The sequence below is a fragment of the Dufourea novaeangliae genome, unplaced genomic scaffold, assembly GCF_001272555.1.
Source record: "Dufourea novaeangliae isolate 0120121106 unplaced genomic scaffold, ASM127255v1 scaffold249, whole genome shotgun sequence".
Taxonomy (NCBI): Eukaryota; Metazoa; Arthropoda; class Insecta; order Hymenoptera; family Halictidae; genus Dufourea; species Dufourea novaeangliae.
In genome coordinates this window covers 182,562-190,768 of record NW_015374124.1, presented here as the reverse complement: position 1 = coordinate 190,768, position 8,207 = coordinate 182,562, and positions in this window count along the sequence as shown.

The following is an 8,207-nucleotide window of genomic DNA, read 5'->3' as shown; positions in this document are numbered from 1 at the left end:
TAGATTAGCTACTAGATATGACGTTGTAAGGTATGCATCCGTTATTTTCTTGCTGTTTCTACTTACTATAAGCACTAATGGTAGTAAAATGTATGTGCAAAAAATGAATTTTGAAAGTCAGGTTTCTCGAAAAGCAAGCTTCACGAGAAAATGATTTATTCTAGAATTTCGTTTCATTATTGCACAGGGAATCACCTCGTTTATTACAAAAGTACAATCGCATTTTGTACAGAAATTGTTAATCCCGCTAACAACATGGGATCACATTAAAAAGTGAACTTAAAAGTGCAAAATTTCAACAGAGTTTTTGAAATTGTCGTTATTTGCAATGCTATGATTACCATGTCCCCCATCTGCCGTTTTGTCATTAGTAAAACAGAGGGATAGCAAGAAAATCATATCGTCGATATTCCTCATGGAATGGGTATTTCCCAGACGAACTCCTACTTATAATCAAAATATCGAATAGATACTAGTTGTCAGTTTGATAAGTCATAAATCGGTATAGAAAATTCGATCGAGGATCTTGCAACTGACTTTCTTCCGTTCGTTGACGCGTGATTACCTGTATTTGTAATTCAGTGTGAACATTTTCTGTATAGATAATTCAAGCGTGGACAATTGAGATGACTTCTCCTGCCCCAAATATTCCGTACGTATAGACTGTATAGATAATTCAAATAAAATCAGTAAGGTAATCCCTAGACAATGCAAAGGATAGACCAAAGGCTCCAAGAAGCTCCCTGAAGGGGTTATTAGCATGAAATTATTGTCATTGTGGGAGTTGCAGTCCTTTCACGCTTATAGACTATACAAGCGGCGATAATAGAGGATACTGGAAGGAGTGGATGTTGCGTGCACGCTTAGTTCCTTCCAAGACGAAAGGCGTTTCGTATTTTAACGGGCCGGTTTGACAATGGACCACGTTGTTCTCATACACGACTTCTAGAGGGAGATAAAGACACTGGTTCTTGGGCGAGATGTACATCCGTAGGTTCTTGCAGCTTTAGTAGATTTCCTCCGTTTGTGTGCGCTACTGTCCATAAGCCATTGTAGAGACGGTTGTTTCAAGAAGAAGGTAAATTGCGGTACAGGTACAATTTTATCTAGTAATTTTATTGCTTCTGGTTACTTTAATATAGTATTGCGAATCTAAGCACACGTCAAAGAATTATTACGGAAAAACTAGAAATTAGGTTGAAAATTATATAACAGTTCTCGTAATCTGCCAACTTTATCAATATCAAGAAATTATAGCATTAAACATGGCATTCTGTTTTCTCACCGGACCTTTCGTTAACTGATTATTATCACTTCTTCAAGCATCCTGACAACGTATACAGATAAAAGTCCTTGGAAAACCAAAGAACTATTATAAGTGCCCTCTAAGCATTCATTGATTCCAGAACTCCAAAATACTATTGCCATGAAATAAACAGACTTGTGCCTCATTGGCAATAATGTGTAGATTCTAACGATTTTCACTTCGAGAAGTAAAATTTATTCTCAGCTGAGTTATACTTCATTGAACTCCACAGTTAAAGACCGCAATTTATTTATAGACAACCTATAAATAAACAAACGTGTGTGAAATTGAGAAGGAACTTACGGACTAAAGTGTCGGTCACAGTACAATGGAATTAGTATACATACAAACATTTACAAAACGCACTGACAGACTAGCTTTCATTATTAATTAAAAACAAAATGTTCTATAATTAACAACAAAAAATGCAAGCCAATTCTCCCCTGAACATAACAAATTAACCCCCTGCCGTATCATTTCGCCCGGCAAAATCCGGGTCAAAGTGAGACGCGGTAATGCTGAGTTTTCTGTTTAGGTAGTTCTCTTTAAATAAATAATTCCTCCTTTTTATAAATATTGCCTTTATTTATTGAAAGTTATGCCACGCCCACGCAACAATACGTTCATTTTTTGATTTTTGATAAATTTTCAAAATTAATATTTTTTAGTGAAAATTTTTTTCTTTAGAAAGCTGCGTAAAATTATTCAAAAATCACATACTGCAGTCTAGATACTTTTATAAGGAGTAATATGGAGAAGGGGGAAAATTTATTTTAATTTACCTATATTTTTCGAGTCTAGAAAGTGTTGTATCCCTTTAATGAAATTTTACTGCATCTTACATTTGATATATCTGCATAATGTTAATCCATTCTTCTACAGTTGCTAATGCCAGTACGTTTCGCCACCAAAGAATAAAGTTGCGGTTTGACTTATCATTTTCATGGAAATATTATACTAATCCATAAGCCAGTAAATCCCATACACCTCGGCTTGATTTCTACTACCAGTGCCCAGCTATTCCCAGAGCATATGCCCCTGCTAATAGAGGAGTCGGGAGAATCTCTTTCCACGTTCTTTCAACCCCAAGTTTCTCATCCTCTGGCGCATTTCTAAACGCGTGACATCGCAGTGCTGCGAGTGCATGACCAGAGACGAGAAAGAACACACAAGAAGGGGAAAATGTATCCGTACTAGAACAAAATACGCATACCAGAAGGGAGAAAGAGAGGATACAGGGGGTGGTGTGAGTTGGCCCATGTCTACCACAAAAGCCATTGTCCGCCACTTACTGAATTCGTCGAGGCTTCCTCTCACCCTGGCACCCCTGTCCACAGTACGCACAGGCCTCCCCGTGCCACCAATGTAAAACACTTCCCGTGAATTTTATTGCTCGAGCTAGCTCCTCGTACAATTCCACACGCGGGACTCGCCTAACCTGTATCCAGGAACTGATGGGACCACCACCCTTCATCCCCTATGTTGGCTTCTGCAAATTGTGAAGCTAGCCATTGTGCACAGTGTAAAATGCGCGAGAAAGGTATTGATTAAATATCTTAACTGCTTGACAATTACTATTGGTCAATACTGGGTGGTTACTTAACGCTTTCGCTATCGAGCGATATTAGCGATGTTGATCGCAGATAATTGAATATTCTGAAGAATTAAAAGCATTTTCAAAACAGACTTACCAGTTATTGGTACAGAGATCTCTTGTGTTTCATATACATTTAGGATGTGTGATACATTTTAGGATCGTTACGTGTATATACGAAGTTAGCAACGAAAGTGATTAATCCTAACGATACTCCGTGCAAATTACCAACTCTGCGAACTACTTGTTCACAGTGCAATAGGATTCGTGTAGATGACAAATCAGTACATAGTTCCCAGACAAGCTTTTGCATCCCCTAAATACGTTGCAAACAGTTGCTAAGTCAGTGAATAGAAACAATGTTACAAGTTTTAGACATTCCGTATTTACACATTTGAATGTATAAGAATTTTAAATTAGGTTTCTACTAACAGAATTAGTTTCCTTACTGTTGCAACATAAGAAATAGACCGTATTTAATTGGAAATAGACGCTCATAACAGTTAAAGTCCGAATACCGAAAAAATGGTGGTCAGTCGCTTGTTTCTGGTTATAACTACGGTCTTTATTCTATTATCATTTTCACAGATGTTTGACATTAGTACATACTTGAAGAACTACCAACTAACGATACAAGTATCACGGTAGAATGAAATGCCGAGGTAGGGAATGGTAGGGACAAAACGAAGAGGATGCAGATTCAGTTCTCATGTGTCCACTGTCCTTCAGCAGCCCATTTTCTGCCTTCCAGACGACCCGTGGTTGGATAGGAAAGTAGTTTTAAATACATCCAATCATTCTCACCAGATCATCGTTCGAGCTTATCATTCAAAGGCGCGGAAAAGAATTTGAAACGAATTCAAGCTAACAGTTCCATGAAGAAACGGACTTTATCTTGGCGACAGGGGGACGGACGATTCGTTAAAGCGGCGGTAAATTCGCGAATTAAAGAACTTATTCCATTTGGGCAGCCAAAGGGGTGTGAACGCTTCCTCGTTCGTATTATCTCGCGTCGAGCAAGAAGAACAAAAAGGGTATGTAGATGGTGAGAGAGGGGGGGGGGCTGGCAGAAAGGCCAGGACGAACGATGGGGAGGGAATAACCTGTACGAACGGGGAAGGAAGACCGACGGAGAGAGTACAGAGAAAGGGACAGAGAGGACGCGTTTAGACGTTCGTTCCGCTGGTAACAAAGATAACTCTATGCAATAAAAATGATTCAAAGTTTCCCGCGGCGGATGGTGGTTCCGATGGCGGAGCGGTTGACAATAGCGCGTCTTTGTCTCCAACCCCATACCCCCGATGCTACCCCGCTGCCTCTTTCGCCCACCTCAACGCCGCCCCCTCACCCTTCTACTCTACCTCGTCCGTATCCTGCGACACCTATCTTCCGGTTTAAAGTCCCGTCGTGCGCGCCAGGGAGGAACCTCGCTAACTTTTATTATTTACGACCGATATTTCAGTCGGGCAGCGCGCATGCACGCAGCGGCCGTAAAGTGGCTCTTGGGAGTACTGGTTATTCTTCAATTCAATTGACTCTTAGAAAAAGTCCGAGAAATGGTGGAGCAGTATATATATATATATATATATATATATATATATATATATATATATATATACAGGTGCGCCAACGTAACTTGATCACGTTAATTATTTCTGTTACTATTGGATCAATTGAAATCATCCTTTTCTTAATACCTTGGTTTATACCGATCTACAGCGTGACTGGTGTATGTTCTTTTAGGTTACTCTTTTTCAAAGTTTTCGAAGTTATGTTTAGTTTTTTAATCTCATGCGTTGAAATGACGTAAGTACTAGACACGTTGATGGTTGTTTGTCTCAATATTGGGAATAACATGCGAAGTCTATCCACTTTTTGTGCTCTCAAATTTATCATTATATATAAAATTATTAATTAAGAGATATACATATTGTACACGTCTACCTAAAATTTGCGTAGAAATTACTTCTTGGCACGAGACTATTGAGTCTCCTGATTTCAAGTTAGGGCTCGTTTTGAAATACTGTGGATGGTTTGGTCACGCGCATCAGTAAATCAATTTCCAACCCCAGTGGTAAAACAGAATCATATCATTTTTTTCCGCACATCTTTAAGCGAACAAAAGGACAAATTTGTTAAGCACCGCAACATACTTCGTCATTAGAACAGAAGAAATGGTGGACAAATGGATTTTGGAGGAATATTGCACAGCCATACACGAACACAGCGTTGTTATACATATATGCGAAAGGTCGAACCAATTTGATCGCACAACACGTCGTGTTTTCATATAGCAGTCCGGAATTCCTTTAAAATACATTCTTCAACCATTTCTTCTGTTCTAATTACAAAAAAGTATGTCGCGCTGCTTGCATAATTTGTCTCTTTGTCCACTAAAAGGAAGGACGGAGAAATTATAAGGTTTAATTTAAAAAACTAAACCTGATTTGTAAAAAATGAATTAAAAAGTATGCCGCAGTCATGCTGTGGGCACCTATAAACCAAGGTATTTAAAAAAAGAATAATTTGAACTGGTCCGAAAATGACGGAAATAATTAAAGTAATCAAGTTGCGTTTACATGTATACATCTGTCGATAATCTTAACACTTTCGCTCCGAAGGACGTATATCTGGAACCCAGAGCCAGAGTGGGTCCACTTTTAAAAAACATTCCATTTTACATGTTACCTGTATCAAATATTTCATCCGATGGTGAAACTTATTTTGTTCTAAGTCATCTGGTTTTTAATATGCGTACATACAGTGAGGGACAAAAGTATTCGTACACCCCTTAGAACGAATCAACTTTTTTAAAATTGGTACAAATGACTTGAATTCTTTTGTGAAGTTAGGGACATTAGTTTACTAAATGTGAAAAAAAAATTGAAAAAGTTGCAATTTGTCAGATCGCGAAGAAAATAGCAAGGCTCGCTTTTTACAACTTTTTAATCTGAGGCTATAATGAAAATTTAATAAATACATATCGAAGATTTATGTTAGTTATATACATATTGAAAATTTCATCAAAATCGGTTAATGTTGCTACGAGATACAAACGATTAAACATGTTGAAAATCGCAGTTTTTCCCGACTTTCGATCTACAACTGTAGTAAATCTAACAATTATCACATCTTTTGATGCCTGTCGCTCGTTTCTGTATTAACCGATTTTAATGAAAGTTTCAGTATGTACGTAACTAACATAAATCTTCGATACATATGTATTAAATTGTCATTATAGCCTCAGATTAAAAAGTTGTAAAACACGACCTTTAATATTTGCTTCGCGATTCGGACCAATTACAACTTTCTCAAATGTTTGTTTCACATCATTTAGTAAATTAATGTCTCTAACTTCACAAAAAAAAACTCAAGTCATTTGGGCCAATTTTAAAAAAGTTGTTCCGTTTTAAAGGGTGTACGAATACTTTTTACACCTACTGTACATATATACATATACCTCAAGGCTCCATGGTTATGCGCTTTTTCCAAGATGTTTTTCGTATGAGACCGACTAAGTCAAGATACGAATATATTTGGGATGTGTCTCAGTGGTTGTATTGTTCCCATTTAATATTCTCTTATTATCTCAGCTTACTGATCGTTTAGTTGTGCTATTAGCATTGGCTACAGTACACGGTATGCAAATTTGTTCGGTAATCAGATTAGCAAATTTAACGGAAAATGAAAGAGGATTTGCAATAAAAATTAACAGTTTAATAGAAACTTGTCACCCAGGAACATGCCAGCCACTCCTGTTCTTAGCTAGCTTTTCCGATAAACCAAAATTATGTGTAGCGTGTATGTTGCAGGTCTACCTCGAAAGAACGAAGTAGATTTAGAGGTAACGTCGACAGTTTGGTAATAACCATTAAGAAAACCAACAAGTCAGCGACTAGCCAAACGATTGCTAGATGAGTTAAGGCATTTTGGGCTTGCAGCGGTATTAGTGGTAAATATAACGCTCATAGGACAAGGTATGCAGAGACGTCAGAAGCGTTAAAAAAGGGCGATGGAATAAATGTCACAAAGAATACGAGGGGATAGTCGAAGGAATCATTCATATTTGCGACATTTTATAATAGACCAATCATCAAAGACACAAGTAATTGCGCAAAGACTGTTTTGTTAAATAATTAAGCGCTATTTATTGGTTCGTTTATTGTCCTATTAAAAATGTCGGGAATTCCACATCATAAGCATCTACGTATAAGTTTCTATATTTCTTTACTTTAATAACTATGTTGCAAAAAGTAGATATATAATCAATGTAGCTCTAAACATCTACATAGTAAAATCTCGAGAACGAAACTCGAAACTCGACTAATTAATCGATCAAACGAACTTACCTGTTGGGAAGTTTGATCGTAATCAAACGAACTTATCTGTTGTGAAGTTCGTTCGTGAGATTATATCCCCACCCTTTGAAATAATTACTGAATCTCATCAATATATTGCCCCACCCAAACCTGTTATGAATATTTTTAAATATCTTTAAACTATATGACGATTGACGACGCGAGGAGCACGTAAGAGGCAGGCAGAATTGTCTTTTGTTAACTAAAAATCGTGGTGATATTGTGTGTGGAATAGCAGTACAATATAAATAGTTAAATCTCTCGAATGAAACTCTATATATAATTACGATCGAACTGCACAACAGGTAAGTTCGTTTAATCGATTAATCAGTCCATAATTCCTTTTGTAAACGTCAAGGAAGTCGTAAGGCAAGGGGTTATTGAGCGAATTCTCCCTTGTCGATTCTGAGTCAGAGAATACTCATTTACAACGATTTTGCTTTCAGATGAGTCATTCAACTGGAATCATGTTCATCATCACATGGCTGCAGCGCCTATTTTAATGCCTTGTAGTTCACTTAATTTTATATATTTTGGAGGTGTTTTGATTTTAAAATACATGTTATATCTACAGTAAAGAATTATAAAATGTAGAAATGACTAAGAGTTATTAGTCGCTCTTCAGTGCAGCTTAAAAGAGACCATCTTTTATCCACGTAAGACCCCTATAACCACCTTAAGTCTTGCTATGTATGTAAGTAATGTGGGATTGTTATGTATCCGTAACCGACTGACCTATTACTCAAGTTCGTTGAGTAATATTTTGGAAGATTTATAGATACAATTAGCAATGTATGTTAACGTATAATGTATGTCAAGGGTGAGTAATAAAGACACCATTGAACGTACATTCCGTATTTTCCTTCGACCTTCTCTGAAGTACAGATGTTTCGCTTCGCTACAGTGCAAGTTCTTTTTTCATTCGCACTTAAATAATACTTTAGTGGCT